Genomic DNA, 19,129 nt, shown 5'->3' on the forward strand with positions numbered 1-19,129 from the left:
CATATCTTGATAGGTGGTGTCCCTATTGTGTATCCCCCATGATGAGACCATTGTGCATAATCTTGGTGTAGAGGCCACTGCGTCTATTTTTTCACTTCCGCCTCTCATTTGGTGTCCCCACGGAGGATCGAACTCAAGACTTTCATTTTACAAGGCTGACATGTTTACTTCTCTTTATGGACGAGTGGCTTCTTGAATTCTCTAATTGGAGCACTGAAGAGGAGGAGCTTCAAGAAGGTTTGACTCAAGTCATCAAGACACTCTTGTCAGGGTGTTGTATTGTTAGCATAGAAGAGGTGGTAAGACTCTCTTTCCTTACTCAAATTGTTTACATTTTTCATCATCCCCGCAAGCGTAAAAGCAAGGTACAAGCTGTATCATGCTCACATTGTAGCCAAAAATCGCACCTTCGATATGAGTGCAACCCAAAGTGAAGAAAAGGTCATCATTTTCTCCCTCGACATCCGCACAGGCGTTCTCACAACGGTAGGCTTTCAAGTAGCACCAGGCTTCTCTACATCTACGTCCCTATCTTTGTTACCTATTTCACCTACATCCACAACAAGCCTTCACAACTTGAGGAAGTTACTACGAACGCGTGGTCCCTCCCTCTCCCTTGCACCAAAAGATTCAAGGGTTTTCAAGTGCCGACAATCACCCCGTCTCCAAAACAAAAGAGTAAATCCTCCAAAGTCTTTCTATACCTCACTCTCATCTCATGAGTAAGGAACTAAAAACAGCAGCATGGATTCTACGTCGTCTACCGAGTGAAGTGACGGAGCTTGTCATCGACAAGGTTTTTGACATTGGTTTTGCTTGGCGGAAAGACAAGACCCTCCACCTTCAAGGAGTGTTGCTTGTGAATCAAGGCTATGATGACTTTATAGCTTGCTATGTATCCATCCAACTTGGATTAATACAAGTGGTAAGACTCACCACCTACCTCATCACACTTGTGTATATACTACATGGCACTCTATCTTGCAGGAAAGTGAAGTTGCTCAAAGAGAAAGAGTTCAAGCTTTTCCAAGAGCTTGCTAGAGGGGCAGTCCTAGAGCTAGAAGACGAAGACAACCTTGTCCTGTGGTACTATAAATTTGACCTTGACTACCAAGAGCTCTACATCTCCGATTATAACCTTCCACCACAAAGGAGAGAGCCTTTCCGAATTATCATGTGATGGACCCAGCACATCAACCTTTTGCAAGGAACCAAACTTATGCACCACAACGAATTCAATCAATCAAAGTAATCTTGGACCGCAAGATGTTTTATCATCAGATCATTACAACCATGTTTGGTAGAGAACGACTGCAAGAGATAAACACCTCTTCTCTACCCTTTATCCTCCCTATGATTAATCATGAAGTGTCTTTTGATGTAGTTATTTTCATCCTTGTATAGTATGTTTTCCATCCACCGAGCACTCATGTATTGAATCTCTATACATAAAAAATAAATTAAAAAATCTAAGTCGAGTTAATTTTCTCACTCTCACAATGGCAAGTGTAGCATTTCCAACCTTTATTGGTAAGGTGGGTGAGGATGCTGCAGACTTTCTAGACAACTTGGAAATAGCATGTATCATCTCTGCGAGAGATGATGATGTTTCGCGCTTGCGCATCTTCCCACTTCTAATGAAGGTGGAGGCAAGATCATGATACAATGCCTTGGCACAAGAAACCAAAGAACAGTGGGACTTATTAAGAGCAGCCTTTGTCAAGCGTTTTGGAGAGGGTACAACATCAGAGAAGCTATGGCAATTGTTGACAGAGTTGAAGCAGGGTAGTATGCTAGAATATGCATCATATGAGTCAAAGTTTCTAGATTTATGGGAGCGATGGGTTGCATCGCTAAGAGAGGATGAGGAGGCACCTGATTTTCTAAAGAAGGATCGGTTTAGGCTGAGTTATGGCCAACTCTTAAAGAGAAGGTGAAGGGAAGGTTTCTTGCTACGTATGAGCTAGCAGTTGAAGTGGCCCGCTTTAAAGACAAGAAGTTGCACCTACAAGCCAAGAATATCGATGAAGAGGAAGCCGTTAGGACCCGACCACCTCTAGCATCACCTACAACAGCCGCCTAGAGGATTCAACCACAAGAACCAATTGAAGATCAGCAAGACTTGCTCAATCGAATCACCAATCAACTTGAGAATGTCTCAGTCCATTTGATACAACAAGGGCATACACACAATCGCAACCAAGAGCAAGGAAGAGAGGATTGATGGATATGAAGTAATGCCTGTTATCCAAGATTTTCAAGATTGAAGAGACAAAGAAACATGGGAGAATTTTTTACACAAGCCCAATGACTCTCTCAACAAATGATGTGATTGGATGTTCCAGCACGCACCCGTCTCAAAGCAAGTGTATAGTTGAGATATAATTGAAAGAGATTAAATCAAATATGTACAGTTGTTGGGACCCACTTCATTATAAACTTCTGTGCTCAAAAAGAGACCTTATTGGCTTTCTAAAACAAGCATTAGAGAAGAAGAGAGTTAGATGTACTTTTCATATTGTATTATTTCCTATATTAATTAGACCTAACTTCTCATGCGAAGCATCGATTTTTTTTGTCGGAAGGTCCCTTCATTTCATAGCCTTACATTACTTGACTTCCTCATTATTTTATCATTTTAAAATGCCAACATGAACCTTCACCGTGCTATTATCAGGAGTAATTCAATTGATGACAAGGGAAGGCCCCGTCCTTAAAAATGAATGTAATCTCACAATTAATGCTCCTTTAAACTCGAAAGCATTTTGAGTCATAAGTTTATTGACAAATAGTTGATCATTACAATGACCCTCTAGAAGGAGCAATGAGACTTGGTTTATTTGTCTGTGTGTTTCTTCATTGTCTAACTCTGACTATCATTTATCATCTGAATATGTGAAGTAATGTTGGTGAGTCTTGTGAAGGCATAGACGTCTCTTGGTGTTTAAATAAGTCTAACATTAGAGCATGGAGATTGCTTTGGATACGAGGGTGATAACAATCTCAAAGGTATTAGTTTGTAGAGATAAAGGGGTAGGAGCAACTTTGAATGGAAGAGATAAAGCTTGTGGAACAAGCTTCCATGGAGGAAATTTTTAGTATATCATTTATCTCCAAAAAGTGTAAAATATAAAAAATTATTTTTAAAAAAATAGTAAGAAGCCACAAAACTGGCTTTTAAATTTAGTAATATAAATGTTTTTGAGGCTTAAAACATGTGCAAAATCAAAGTTATCAGTGTTCATTCCACTCTCTTGGTTATTGTCAGCCATGCTATTTATACTTATGTGTTTACTTAGTGTATTCTTTGGCAATTCAAAACCTTAGTTGCTACTCTTAGCTTTTGAAAATAAGCACTTAAGTATCTACACCCACGGTTCGAATTGGTTAATTATAGAGAGTAGTGGGGTGGGTCTAACATAGCAGAATTGTCAAGGGATAGCTCCTTTCGGACTTCTTATGGCTCAATAATGGTAAAGCCATAGGCAAATCTAAAAAGGTCACATTATTAAGACCAAAGCTCTCGAGGTGTGCACCATATCCCACATAGTGGGTTCAACAAAACCGATAACAGATCCCAGTCCCACTTACCCTAATATAATTAACAAAATCAACCATTAATAGGCTACTTAAGGACCTCTCTTCTTAAGCAAGAAAAGAGAAACCAAATGCTCTGATACTAATGTAATGAAAATGGCCTATGAACTTTGAGAATAAGGAAATTAAGAGAATTAGAGAGAGCATTTTTGTGAGATTACTTTGAGAACATAGAGGGTGAACTTAATTGATGGTAGCAACATGAACATGGTACTTAATTAACTTGGTATGAACAATATTTTTGTAAGAGAGAGTATTAGAGAACATGACAATAGTCGAGGACCGGATTTACTAGGAGCGGGTCTTCCCTCCAAAAGGTGTTTGTATTATAGATTCTCCCGTCAAAAAAGACATGTTACAATATAATCTTTGTGTTCCTTGTGACCTTGGTGATGCTATGAAGATGGAAAGATTCATGCATCGCGAGTAGGAGGTACCATTTGGCGTAAAATCAGAAACTGGATACATTAACGAAAGATGGAAAAGCGAAGGGGCATTGGAGAAGGAAAAGCAATCGATTTCGTTGGATTGGCAGCTGTTTTGGTTATGCATGTGCATGGTTCAGTCATGGCCGTCGAGAACGCAAGTTTGAGGCTGCGCTGTTTAATTTAAAAGGGAGATTGTAGTCGTGGCTGGCGTGCATGACAGACCTGCTGCACTTGCCGCAGGTTCACCTCCCTGTGCGTCAAGGAGGTCGCTGCAAGTGTAGTAGCGTCAGAATTGCACGTTGCATAGCGGTCGTCGTCACCAAGGCGTATCCTGTACAACGCTAGTGAGCAGTTGTCGCAAGCGTCAAGAGGGAGAGAGAGAGCGCAGTTGATGGGAGGTCATCAAGGCTGAAGCGGCGCAGGCAGGGGTGCTCAAGCGGCGCAGCCAGCCTGTTTCTCTTACAGCCTTAATCGGCGGAGATGCTGTGAAAGCTTCATTTTCAATTAATTCCATAAGCTGCCGACCCCACGCAGAAGGTAATAACCTCATTTTTTTTCAGTTTCTTAAGCAACTTAGCATTTGCAGAAGGTGATTGCCATTTACATTGACGAATAGGCAAATTGGTTACACCTATTGTCTTGTCTGGTAAAAGTAGTTTTTGCGTAGTTTGTCCGCGTCATGGCTAGAATGAAAAACCTCACGCGGTCCGGTGAAGCGGCTAGCCCTTCTGCTTCGAAGAGGGGCCGTGGGAGGCCAAGAATTTCGGAGGAGGAGAAAATGGCTCGAAGGGAAAGAGGCAAGCCGAAGAAGATGTTGGAGTTGAGTGTGACAGTTTCAACAGGCGGTAACGATATCGATGTTGCCTTGTTTCCGAGGCTTAAAATGTTCTTGGAGGAGGAGGCAGTTGCCGGCATGTGCTCCATTGAGCGCGGCGGCACTGTTTTCCACCTCCACTTTCAGATGGTGGTGCGCGTGATGGCGACATCTATTGTTGCCGTCAGCAAGAAAATTAAGCAGTATTTGGGTTGGGAGACAGATAGCCCCATAGGCGCTAACGTTTTATGCCGTGCTTTGAAGCAAAAAAATATGCATACGTTCCATGGCATGCTTGGTTACTGCATGAAAGACATGGATCGGCCACATTACGAAAACTTCGCACACAATGTTTCCGTTGATGATATCAACAAGGGTATTCTGCTCTACACGCGGTATGGGACTGATGAGCTCAAGAACCGCGTGTGCTTGACGCACACTAACATCTTCGACCGAGCGCTCATGTATTGGAAGTTCCACCTACAACATCCAGTCGGTAACAACTTCCTCTCCACTTTGCATCACATGTTGAGATCCGGCAAATATTATCCCTCTTCATCTTGGATAACGTCTTTTCAAGGCCGTGGCATGTCGATGAAGAAGATTAAGGCACTCTGGCAGTGCATGATCTTCTCGTCCACAGTTTCGTATCAGGATGTGATCGATATTTTCGTGCTCGACGAAGCATACACCAATGCGCAACCTCGAGTCGATTGGTTTCTCAGACGCTAGCAAGAAACTCATAGGTATGCTTGCAGAAGGATCTCTCTTGTTTCGTGCAAAATCTTCTCTGTCATCATTGGTTGTTTACTTGTTCCTCGTTTGTTTACAGTGACCACACAAATCTAGCTATCCCACGGCATCCTTCGCCCTCCTACCCTGTGAATCTGGATGCGTTTCCTGGTCCCTCGTCGTTACCTCCGCATGACACCTTGGGCAGCAACCCGGGAAGTTCAAAAGAGAAAGAGACCATTTTTTTCGACGACAGTGACGATGAAAGCGACGACATCTTAGGCGCTAATTTCATTCCTCTTGTAACGAAGAGAGGAGTGACTACTATTGCTAGCTAGAATGATGTATAGTAGATGTTGTCATGTCATTTACTTTTGTTTCTATTAGCGTTATCTCACAATCTTCTTGTCCGCTGCAGCTTCCATGGAGAGTAGTCCCTGCGAAAATGCTGATACCCAACATTCTGAACAGCAAACCTTTGAAGAGGATGCAACGATGGAAAGACTGCAGGAAATACTCTTGTAGATGTGGCACCAGCTTCGTGGAGACACTGTGGAGGACTCTACCACACTTCGCACATTCATAACCAATTCCATAGAAAATATTAATACCATGATAAGTGATTTTCAAATAAATGTCACTGATGTCCAAATCACTCAGCTTGAAGAGCAAGTTCACAGTATACGTAGAGAGGTGGCATCTCTTAAGATACAACTAAATAGGCTCAATGCTATTGTAACACGCTTCAATAACATGAGTAATAGAATTCGTCGTTGATTTTGTTTGCAATTATCTTCTGTCACTCTCTTTTATTTTCTGTCGCATGACGTCTTATTATCGTTAAGCATGTGGAGCTCAAAGTCATTGGCGAAATCGAAGGTTATGTAAAATTGTTTCTCAAGAAATTGAAGTTTATGTGAAACTGTTTTTCTTCAAAATGAAATATCAGCCTGCAGCTTTGCACAGCAATCGACTCCTTTTTCCATTTGTGATTGAATGTGACTCCAAAGTTTTGTTCTAAAAGAATTGAATGGGAGACTCCTACTCTATAGTGTTATGTGTAATGTGTGATTTTCTTTGCTAATGTCCTACTCAAAGATGCTGAAGTATCTCTGAAGATATGAATTTATTTTAGGTTCTCCCAGTAGAGTATAGCATAAACTTTGCAAAAAGCATTAATTATCCTAAGCCACAATCCCAAGGCCTCAAACACCTTCGAAGGTGGAGAGAGCTAGCGGGGAATGAGGGTAGGGAAGAGGAAGAAGAATCATCCATAGGAGAAAGAAATAGTTCTTCACTTATCATCACTCTTCTTGCTTAGCATAGCATAATAGCATAGTAATGAAGATAAAGAAGATGGCAAGCTTAAGCATTGACGCATGGCTCTTGGTTGGATTTGCATTCCATAGCCAAGAGTATTGATGTAGGCTCTCCACTTCTCAACAAGCTTGGAGAAGGAGATGGAGCTCTTGCACTTTGCACTCCACACAATGAGAGTGTGTGTGTGTGTGTGTGTGTGTGTGTGTGTGTGTGTGTGTGTGCGCGCGCGTGGGAGAGTATACCCCTCCTCTCATGCTTGGTCCACCTCTCTCTCTCTCTCTCTCTCTCTCTCTCTCTCTCTCTCTCTCTCTCTCTCTCTCTCTCTCATAATATTATTTCATTTAAATATGTATCCTCTTTTTACTCTTTGAAAGAAAGAACTTAATTATTTATTTTTATATATCTAAATTCTCATTTGATCCCTTTAAAACCTATCCAATAGCATTCAAGCACATCATGAGGGTCTGAACGTGTATCTTTTATGCTTATTAAGTCATTTGATTGAATTGCATACTTCAAAGACTTAGTCGATCAAGCAAGCATGTGTCTTTTATGCTTCTTAAGTCATTTGTTTTGAATTGAATACTTCAACCCTTAGTCAATCAAGCATAGAAATGTTCATGCCTCTTGAGAATCTTTGAATTTAACATTTCAAAAACCTTAGTCATTTAAGCATAAAAATCACCTCAAGCTTTGTCATTTGGTAAAGTTAGATATTATATTTTATGACATTATCTCTCTCTTGAAATCATAAGAATCGATTCGGACTGCATCACCTCTTCTTGATCTTTGATCTCTAGCGGGTCCTCCATTATTGGTTCTTTTTGTGGCTCTCCTTTGTAAGGCTTGAGTAGGCTCACATGGTTAACATTGTGAATGAGCCAATGGTTGGGCAACTTTAATTGATAAGCTATCTCATTGATTGGCCTAAAAATTTAAAAAGGACCATAGTATCTTTTTGCTAGTTTAACATAATACTCTTGGTGGCCTGTAGGAATCTTACCCGTAGTATGCTTTAGATAAGCTTTGAGAAACTTTAGCAAAACCCAATCATTTTTCTTAAAGGCTAAGGCTCTTTTGTGCTTATTAGCAGCAGCCCTTTTTGCATTCTATAAGATGGATATAACCCTTTTTAATCTTTGGAAAAGATTTTTGTAAGTCTCGACTATATTCATCAGCAGCGAAGATCTTCCCATATACCTTAAGTAGTAGGGGACTTTTGGATTTTCCCTCTTTAACCTCGAAATGTGCTTTTCCTATAGAAGTATGTACAATGTTATTGTACGGATACTCTATAAGAGGTAGGTACTTCTCTAATTGAGAACGTTGATCTACTTCTATGATAGAGACTTTTAGAAGATTCAAGAATCGTTAGTTATTTCACTTTGGTCATCCGTTTGTGGATGATAAGCCAAAAGAGAAATTTAACCTACTTCCTAGATTCTCAAAGAGACTCTTCTAGAAATTACTGGTCATTTTAAGATCTTTGTCCGACACTATGGATGTTGGCAAGCCATGATACTTGAAAATTTGAGATCTACAGGGGGTTACCGTTTGATGTTCCTTAATAGTCTTTTTGACAGACATAGAGTGTGTTTTCTTGCTAAGCATGTTGACTGAAATAATCCAAGTTGCTTCCCTCGATCAAATTTCAATTTTTGGTATACCACGCATTTTGAAACATACTCTTGCATGTTTACTTTTCATGGTAGACCAACAGAAATACATTTCTACTCCTTGAAGAGGAGATTATGGAATCCCTCTTTGCCCCGCATAAGGAGAAGCATGGGATTCGTATATGACTTTCTTAGTGTATTGATGAGTAACACATAGCCTATTGTTGTTTGGAAGATAACCATCCTCCAAGGCGAATTGTTCTTTTTTTCTTCCCTAATGCAAAGGCTGTAATTACCTACTTAAAATCTTGGTCAGTAGCATACTCATCTATCATAAAAGATAGATCATTGTGAGTTGTTAAAGACCCCATATTTATCCTTGGCCGTTGTGAAAGTGCATCGACCACTTGATTGTGCTTGCCAATAATGTGAGCAATATAAAATTTAAATTGGGAAAGAAAATTTTCCCACCTGATTTGTTTGTCGGAGAGCTTGGTTTGTGTCATGAATTTGAGGCTTTGTGATCCATTCGTAGGATGAATGGAGCCCCCAAGAGATAGTGCTTCCCTGTGTCTAGGACATGTAGAACAGCTAAAAGCTATTTTTTGTATATGCCCAAGACCCGTTCCTCAGCATTGAGCCTTCGGCTCTCGTATGCTATGGCATGCCCTTCTTGAAGCAAAACTGCTCCAAGGCAATCACCACAAGCATCACATTGAACCTCAAATGGCTTTGAGAGATCCGGAAGCATAAGGACTGGTTGGGAGGTAATCTTCTCTTTGAGCTTGTCAAAAGCATTTTGTCCTTTAGCAATCCATGAGTACTTAACGTTCTTCCTTGTTAAGTCATGCAAGGTCCTACCATTTAAGAGAATTTTGCTATTAAGCGTCTATTGTATGCACACATACCAATAAAGCTTCTTAGCTCATGCAGATTCCTTAGATTAGGCCATGCTTTTATTACTTCCAACTTTGATGGATTCATACATATACCATCTTGAGAGATAATGTGACCTAAATATTGAATCTCTTGTAGAAAAAATTCACTTTTCTTTTGATTAATGAAAAGCGTATTCTCTCTCATAACTTGAAAGATTACCTGGAGGTGTCACTTGTACTCCTCAAGAGAATTTGAGTGGCCTGAAGATTTTTGTCCATCGTGAGTTTGAATGCGGCTAGAGCATTTTTCAGGCCAAAACTTGCAAATAGATCTTCTACCTGCAGCACGAAAAATCATTTTTTTGTATTGATGTTATTTAGTGCTCTAAGTCGACACACATGTGATATGTGCCATCTTTCTTTTGTACTAAAAGTATTGATGAACAGAATGGAGAGAAGCTAGGCCTCTCCATTCCTTTTTCCACCAATTCATGCACTTGTATCATGATCTCCTCTTGTTGAGCTTGTGAAACTCAATAAGGAGGTTTATTAGGCGGTGAGCTTCCTAGTAGAAGATCTGTTGCATGGTCATCATCCCCTCGTTTTGGAGGTAGCTCACTAGGGATGTCATCAATGAAAACATCTTGGAATCCATTTAGGAAATTAGACAACTCTAATTCCTCTTGATTCCCTTTATTGATACTTGTGAAAACTTTAGAATCATTTACAGATTCTCTAACAAAAATCATATACGCAAAAATAGAGCTTTTCATTGACTTATCAAAAGCAAGCGTATTTACCAGGGATATGGTGTTCCCCGAATCATTAGCATCTACGTACATGCTCTTTTTCTTGTAGGTGAAATAGATTCTCCTTTCAGGGGACTTCAATTTGGCAGCCATGTAATTGAACCATGGTGCTAGGATAACATCCTCATGTTGGAGAGGAGAGATTAAAAAAGAAAACTTCTTTGTCAACGTAGCTTTGGACATGAAGCCTCAACTTCCCAATCAAGGGAGTAAGGGAGGCTTGCTATCTCTTGAAAGTTGTGTCAGTAGTTACAGTATCTCCCATCTCAAAAGCTTGAATGTCCAACTTGGTGGCCAACTCCATTGATATGAAGTTGTGAGTAGAGCCAGGGTCAAACAAGATGAAGGCATCATGCTCCCTTACTTTTTCCCAAGCATAGGAGAGGAATGAGCCTTTGCAATGAGTATCCTCTTTCGGAGCTTCAACCATGGAAGCTCTAGGAGTGTCATTGAGTACATGTCTTTTGGGGCAAGAACGATAACCATGTCCTTGCTCCCCACACTTAAAGCATTTATGGTCTTTATGAAAGGCCTCCAATTCTTTAGGAGAGAGCTTATTTTTACCTTTGTAAGCTCCTTTCTCCTTGGCCTTGTTGTTGGTTGGTGTTTGTGTTGCATTGGGAAGAGTTTTGAGCATTGCTCTTCCCTTTAGCTTCATTTCGATCCTTGTTTTTCATGGGCTTGAAATTTCTTCTCGCCCCTTGTTGGAAATCGATCATTGAAGCAACCATAGTCTGGTGGATGACTTTGGTGATAGTGGTAGGCCGTTGTGAGTTGACATACTCGGCCATTTCTTCAGGTAATACCACACAAAATTGTTGCTTTTCTTCGATGAAGTCTATCCTTTGAAAGACTGTAGCTTTGAGAAGTAAATCCCAAAACTTTTTTACATATTTGTGGATAGACTCATTGAAGAGTAGCTTCAAACTCCGCCATTTGGTAAGCACTATGTCCTTTGCATCGCTTGCAAGGAATTGCTTCATGATGGAAACTCGTAGAGTTTTCCATGTCTTTGGGGCCTCGCCGTTCTCATGAAGGCTAGCCCACAATTGACGAGTAGATTTCTGGGAGTGCATAGCTACATGGCATAACTTGGAGGACTCCGTGAAGCCCTCATCTCCAAAGTTCTCATCAAATTGTTGGATGAAGGCCAATACTTTGTTGGTGGCACCAAAGGTGCCATCATAGGTCAGAAAAGCGATACTCTTTCCTCCCCCTTTGAATTTCTTAAGCTTTTGGGATCTTCGCCATGCAGGATAAGTTTTGCAATGTCCTCTCCTCTTGTATTCTCTAGGAGAATAACTATTGTTTTCGCCGGAAGAGGAGGAAGGTGAAGAAGAAAGAGAAGACGGTGACCTCTTTCTTGCCTTTTTCTTCCTTTGTTTCTTCTCTTCCCTTTTGGAATGACGAGGGGAAGGACTATGGGTTGACCGTTTCCTCTTGGAAGGAGTTGGCATAGTCTAAACCGTCGTCTTCATGGAGCTATATATCTTTAGAGGAACTTAGGGATTCACTTCTTTGTTGTTCTTTGGATTCCTCCTCTCTTATGGGAGAGAGTCTTCTTTTGGGAGTCTCTCTCTCTCCTCTTGGAGAGGAAGAGAAATCCCATAAGCACGAAGTTGTTAGGTAACTTCGGCTTGCAAAGTAGGGTTCCCATAGCTTGATGCAACCTAGTAATAAGATAATTGATAAACATGGGGGCATCATCAGTAGCACCTTCATGTGCAAAATCAAAGCTATCAATGTTCATTCTACTCTCGTGGTTATTGTCGGCCATGCTAATTATACTTATGTGTTTACTTAGTGTATTCTTTCGCAATTCAAAACCTTAGTTGCTACTCCTCTTAGCCTTTGAAAATAAGCACTAAAGTATCTACACCCACGGCTCGAATTGGTTAATTATAGAGAGTAGTGGGATGGGTCTAGCATAGCAGAATTGCCGAGGGATAGCTCCTTTCAGACTTCTTATGGCTCATTAATGGTAAAGCTATAGGCAAGTCTAAAAAGATCCCATTATTAAGACCAAAGGAGCTGTCGAGGTGTGCACCACATCCCACATAGTGGGCTCAACAAAACCGATAATAGATCCCAATCCCACTTACCCTAATATAATTAACAAAATCAACCATTAATAGTCTACATAAGGATCTCTCTTCTTAAGCAAGAAAAGAGAAACCAAATACTCTGATACTAATGTAACGGAAATGGCGTATGAACTTTGAAAATAATGGAATTAAGAGAATTAGAGTGAGCATTTTTGTGAGATTACTTTGAGAACATAGAGGGTGAACTTAATTGATGGTAACAACATGAACATAGTACTTAATTAACTTGGCATGAACAATACTTTTGCAAGAGAGAGAGTATTAGAGAACATGACAATAGTTGAGGACCGGATTTACTTGGAGCCAGTCCCCCCTTCAACTTCAAAAGGCGTTTGTATTATAGATTCTCCCATCAAGAGAGACTTGTCACAACAATCTTTGTGTTCCTTGTGACCTTGGTAATGCTATGAAGATGGAAAGCTTCATGCATCACGAGCATAACATAAACTTTGCAAAAAGCATTAACTATCCCAAGCCACAGTGCCAAGGCCTCAAACACCTTCGAAGATGGAGAGAGCTAGCAGGGAATGAGGATAGGGAAGAAGAAGAAGAATCATTCATAGGAGAAAAAAATAGTTCCTCACTTATCATCACTCTTCTTGCTTAGCATAGCATAATAGCATAGTAATGAAGATGAAGAAGATGGCAAGCTTAAGCATTGAAGCATGGCTCTTGGTTGGATTTGCATTTCATAGCCAAGAGTGTTGGTGTAGGCTCTCCACTTCTCAACAAGCTTGAAGAAGGAGATGGAGCTCTTGCACTTTGCACTCCACACAATGAGAGAATGTGTGTGTGTGTGTGTGTGTGTGTATGTGTATGTGTGTGTGGGAGAGTATACCCCCCTCTCATGCTTGGTCCACAGCTCTCTCTCTCTCTCTCTCTCTCTCTCTCTCTCTCTCTCTCTCTATTTTATTATTTCATTTGGACATGTGTCTTCCTTTTCCTCTTTGAGAGAAAGAACCTAATTATTTATTTTTATGTATCTAAATTCTCATTAGACCCCTTTAAAACCTATCCAATAGCATTCAAGCACATCATGAGGGCCATATGTGGAGAGTCATTTGAACATGTGTCTTTTATGTTTATTAAGTCATTTGCTTGAATTAAATACTTCAAGGACTTAGTCAATCAAGCAAACATGTGTCTTTTATGCTTCTTAAGTCATTTGTTTGAATTGAATACTTCAAGCCTTAGTCAATCAAGCATGAAACTTTCATGCCTCTTGAGAATTTATCTTTGAATTTAACATTTCAAAAACCTTAGTCATTTAAGCATAAAAATCACCTCAAGCTTTGGACAAGGTTCCCATGACCACTTTAAGCATCTTAGCACCTCATGCTTAAGTAGGATTCCCACCTCGAGGTTAGCCCTACCTTGCGTAAGGTCAAAGGACTTTTTTAACACTAAATTTTGGAGGTCTTTAATGAAGCTAATTCTAAGGTCTTTTAAGCTCCACTAGATGCACATTGCTCTTTGATAAACTACCTCCTTTTGGACCCCTATTGAGATGTAACCATCTCTCCTCTTGGTCCCTTGTTGAGGTAAACCTAGAAGCACTTATTACACATTGCTCTTTGGTAGACCGTCTCCTTTTGGACCCCTATTGAGATGCAACCATTTCTCCTTTTGGTCCCCTATTGAGATAGGTCTAGAAGCACATATATATATCCTAACTCTTGGTCCCCTTTTATCTTTCCATATTAAGTGATCAGTTTAATATGAGAAAATCATTTGGTAAAGTTAGATATTATATTTTATGACACCACTACCAGTTGTTGCAGGGGGGAAAAAAAGCATAAATGAATCCAACATTTTCATTATGCTTCTTCACTTTATACCACCCCGGCACAATCAAGCTTAGAAACAGGTGCCCCTTCTTGGTAGTCAACCACGGGGGGATGTTGTAGGTGACGATGACAACCGACCATACACTGTAAGACGTTAATCTCTGACCAAATGGATTTACGCCATCCATAGCCAGGCCTATACGCCAAGCACATGGATTTTTCTTGGACCATTACTCATCATTAGGAAAAATATGAACCCTCTAGGGGCCCTTTGGGATTAAGGTTAATTAGAGGCCAGCCAATGAGAAGAGGGTGGTGGACACACTCTATGCCCTCAAAAATGTAGGGGGACAAAGTAGTCTTACACTTTTTAAATGGGCTCTTACCTAGTAAGAAGGTGGGGTGGGGGAGGGGGGGGGGGGGGGGGGGGGGGGGGGGGGGGGGGGGGTGGGCCATATGGAACCTCCAACTTCCCTCCTTTTTGATCCGGTTTTGAAAAAATTCCAAAAATGAAAAATTTCAAAACTCAAATTTCATCTTCTGAAAACCCCCCTAAAACTATTTTATGGTCAAAAAAGCATTTTTTGATCTCAAAAAGTCAAAACGTGCATCCAAAAACCCTAAAATTCAAAATTTTTTAAAAACTTTTAAAAAATCTTTTTTTGCTATCCAGAGCTCCCCCAAAATTAGTTATTAGGCAAAAAGGGATTTTCTCTCTCTAGAACCCCTTTTCCAACCTCTCCTTGGTTGCAACCATCACACTCATCCTCTACTCCAACACTCTCTCTCTTTACACCATCTCCATTGCTACAACAAGGAAGCTCCTCTCTCCTCCCCTACCACCTTCCATTGCCACACCAAGCAAGGCTTATCCACCTTTTCCTCCCAGTGCCACACCAAGCAAGGGTTGTCCACCTTCTCCTCCCATTGCCACAAGGGTTGACCATTTTCTCATATCACTTTATCACACCTACATTGTAGCAACAAGCAAGGTTCTTCTCCTCCTCCTAGTTTGCTTTGCTCAACCATGGCCAACTCTACTTCGCAAAGGCGACCAAAGGATGAGGTCACAGCACTTGCATGCCACAACACTAGAGGTGTAGATGATGAGTGGGTGCCACAAGAGTTCACCAAAGGTGCTTGGGTATACATGCAACCATCTACTGTTGGCCCTCATCGTGTGCGGAATCGTGCAAACTTGGATCTTCATTGGAAAGGAAAGCTCCTTGGTTTCAAGAACCTCAAAGACAAGGGGACCATAGCCATTGTGCAACATGTTTTCTCAATGTCAACCATGCACTTGCAACAACCACCTCGATTTCCAACACATTGTAAGTACATGTTTTGAGAATACAAAGCTAGGTGTGAAATCATAGTGTAATGTTATTATGGATTCATACTTAACATTTGTTATGCATTTATAGTCATATTTCCATCCACGTTGGTGGAGGAGCAGCCACTACATAGTCTCTCCGGCACATTCAATGCTATACATGCGGATATTGGAGCAATAATGTTCCCGCATCTTTGCCCAACCAAACTGGTTCAAAGAAGGATTTTCTTCTATTCTCACTCCTATATTGTCCCTACTTCTACACAAGCATTTGGAACGCTTGAACCCATCAAAGTAACTTCCTTATTAAGTATGGAGTGGCCGGTCCCAGATTTGTGGTCGATAGCATCTTTCAAGCAAAAGATGATAATGGATGTCCAAAACTCTTCGAAATACTCTAAAGCTTCTAGGTCTGTGGGCTTGAGCTGGTGTTTGCCTGTTCATTGTTTTGTGCACATTTTTAAAGAGTTTGGATTTGTGGAGACTACCACAATGCTTGTATGTAAAGATGCGCATTACGAGGAATTAGGAAGGCTTTTAGAAGAGGACTGGGGTTTTGTGGAGGGCATGCACAACGGGGACTGGTACCGTTGTAAGGTTGGAGCTTCAGGTATTGGAATGCACTATTTGAAATCCCGCACCTCCTTGTACATACGATTTCACTATGATCGTTGGATGTGCAAGCTTGGAGTGTGGACTCCCTTACAGAGTGTAGACGGCGCTATTGCAAACTTTGACATTGCAGTGAAGATGCCCAACGATGCTTTGGAGGCAGTCCAAGTGAACAAGCATTGGACTCTCAGTAATGTTCGAGAACATTTGGTTATTATGGGTTTTGAGGCCCTTCAACAAGCACAATTTCGTTTACAAGGTCACAAGGTGAGAATCCTTCCACCACATTTTCAATACATCATGGTTTGTCGATCATTAGATGCTTATTGTAATGAATGTCCGCAGATTGGGAAGAGAATGGAAGACAAATTGAAGGTCGAGGAGGATTGGGGGATAGATGGAACTATGCTATCGATCTTATAACTTTGTAACTCTTGCAATTTTCATATTGATCCCCGCTGTAATCAACATGATTTGCTTCGGTAAATCATGCCTTTGAATGTAATTTTTTGCATTGGGATGAGAAATCATTTTTTGGTGAAAGTGCATTTTTTTTTTTAATGTCTTAAAAAAAGGGTACATTATAAAAGGGGGGCCACCTAACTCATTCACTATTTTCACTTTTGCAACTCCTGAGCTCCTCCACTCTCTATCCACACCCCAGGCTAAACATGGATGCTGCCACAGCCTCTGCATCTGTACCCACATCCACCCCTTTGTCACGCTTCATCCTCTTCCTCGAGGACACCAAATACAAAGGGAAGTTGGACCTCCACACCTTTTTTACTCGTCTCCCTGACCTTGACGCGACAGTTGCCCTTTACATGGATGCATTTGAGGAGATTTCTGCGTTCATGGAGGAGCACATCATAAAATATTTTGTATCTATCCCCCCACATGCAGGGATCTGGGTGCCTTGCGATCTTTTGCGCTATATACACAAAGGTGATCGCCCATTCGCCAAGCGGTTGTAACGATTCCAAGAAATTGCAACCAATGCATGCCATTACTTGGACGAGCAAGCCCCTGGGGTGTCAGCGCTCAATAAGCTCAAGTTGGGGGTGGAGTACCTTTCTCGGCTCGCAACATTTATCTTCTTGGTGAGCGAGGAACCTAATTTGGAGGAGCTCCGCTTACCACACCTTCAAGTTGGGTCCTTTATCAAGGACACCAAGGAGCAGCAGGTTATCCCCATGAACCCTGCAGTGGAAGGAAAAGCACACCAGCTCGAGTACCCTAGGGATCTTGAGGAAGTGGTTGAGAAATCCATAGTTGCTGCTGGCCCTAGTGACACTCCAGTGCCACTACCACTGACGGATGTGGCTATCCCAGAGGTAGAAATTAGCCGCTTCTCCTCAGTGTTAGTGGATGGGGAGGAGTTTGTGTTCCTGCATGATTTGGAAAAAGCATTTGGCCTGCGCATGGATGAATGCTTGAGCGTGCTATGCAACAGCAGCAAATGTCCCTTAGACAATACGCCAGATGCCCTAGAAAGCAAGCTCTTGCCAGATGGGGACTCTGTTGCTGACACTATTGCAGTTGTATGTGCGGAGGTCCTGGCAGCAGAGCAGTTGCACGTGGCTGATGAAGATTTCCAAGCCACGCAAGCCAAGGTTGAGGCTGCTAGGATGCCTATGCCATTATGCAACCTCCCATTTGATGATCCAAAGCTTGTATCTGTGGTGCATGGGACCATTGACTTGGATGCAAAGGGCAACAGGGAGGAGGATGACAAGGAGCAGGAGGTAAACTGTATCCTAATTTTCATGTTACTATTTTATCCTTCGTTGTCTTTTTTCTCAACCTTCATCGGTTTATGACAGGATGTTGTGGAGGTTGATGATTTTGCTGCAAGGACGGGTGGCAAGCAGACGGGCTTTGGACCTCAAGCTTCCCTTGCGCATTACCTCGGACAACTCCCCCCTGGCGATGTGGCCATTATCCATAATGAATTTACTCCCCAAGCCCATTTTATGACTTGGTCGTTAAAACCTTTGAGCATGTTTTTGTGTTTGAGTACCATTGCTCAAACTGCGCATCAAGTGTTCCTAGTGCGTAGATCCCTTGTATGCACAGCGTTTGGCACTGGCTTTCGTGGTAAAGTGCTTACCCAGATAGGGATACATGCTTCCATTGGCTCAACTGACCCAAATGCCATAGCGCAGTCCCTCTTGACTGGGGAGTTGCCTTACGCGCAAAATAGGCGCCAGGAAATGGTCAAAAAAATTCTGAACTCCTCAGATACATGATGTAAAATCACCGTGCTAGAAGGAATAAAAAATATTTGAAATTGTCTCTCTATATTGCAAATTCTTTTCAATCTGACTTGTCAATCTTGAAAATTGTTTCAATTGGTGATATGAATTGTTTTTTGACTTTGTTATTTCAAGGTATGTAATTGCAGTCAATTTGAGTATAATTGTGATTTTTAAGTACCCTAGGGGGTTAGATTAGCCTATAAGGGGCAAAAAATGCCTGGCCACAAGGGCGCGCAAATGGCCCATCCATCAGTTTTGGATGGGCCATTTGCGCGCCCTTGTGGCCAGGCATTTTTTTGCCCCTTATAGGCCAATCTACCCCCTAGGGTACTTAAAAAGCACAAATTTATTGCAATGGATTGGTTTTGCATCATTCATTTAAATGCAACCTTTTTATGGCAATTCCAGTATATGTTCACACTCAAGGACACTAGAAAAGCTCAAATCAATTATGAAATGAAGTTTCCAGCAAACTATCACTTGCTTTAGCTCTACCTACTACACCCTTGCACCAAAAAGTCAAATTACATTGGACACTTGGTTTCACAATATGTTATTTGTTTTGATATCCTATAAGGAATTCAAAGCTTGAAATGACCAAAAAAAGGTGTCCATAAGGATCCATATAAAATATTGATGCAAAACCAATAGGTTTTAGTAAATTTGGTTATTTTAAGTACCCTTGGGGGTAGATAAGCCTACAAGGGGCAAAAAAAGGCTTGGCCACAAGGGCGCGCAAATGGCCCATCCATCAGTTTTGGATGGGCCATTTGCGCGCCCTTGTGGCCAGGCCTTTTTCTGCCCCTTGTAGGCTTATCTACCCCTAAGGGTACTTAAAAT

At 41.3% G+C, this 19,129-nt stretch overlaps 1 pseudogene; it reads left to right on the forward strand.

Annotated features, from left to right (window-relative positions):
- Window positions 1-4,713: 4,713 nt before the first annotated feature.
- On the forward strand, window positions 4,714-5,576 carry LOC147439771 (uncharacterized; annotated as a pseudogene).
- The last annotated feature ends 13,553 nt before the right edge of the window (window positions 5,577-19,129 follow it).

The sequence above is a fragment of the Adiantum capillus-veneris genome, chromosome 16 (assembly GCF_014529385.1).
Source record: "Adiantum capillus-veneris isolate H3 chromosome 16, ASM1452938v2, whole genome shotgun sequence".
In the NCBI taxonomy this organism is placed as follows: Eukaryota; Viridiplantae; Streptophyta; class Polypodiopsida; order Polypodiales; family Pteridaceae; genus Adiantum; species Adiantum capillus-veneris.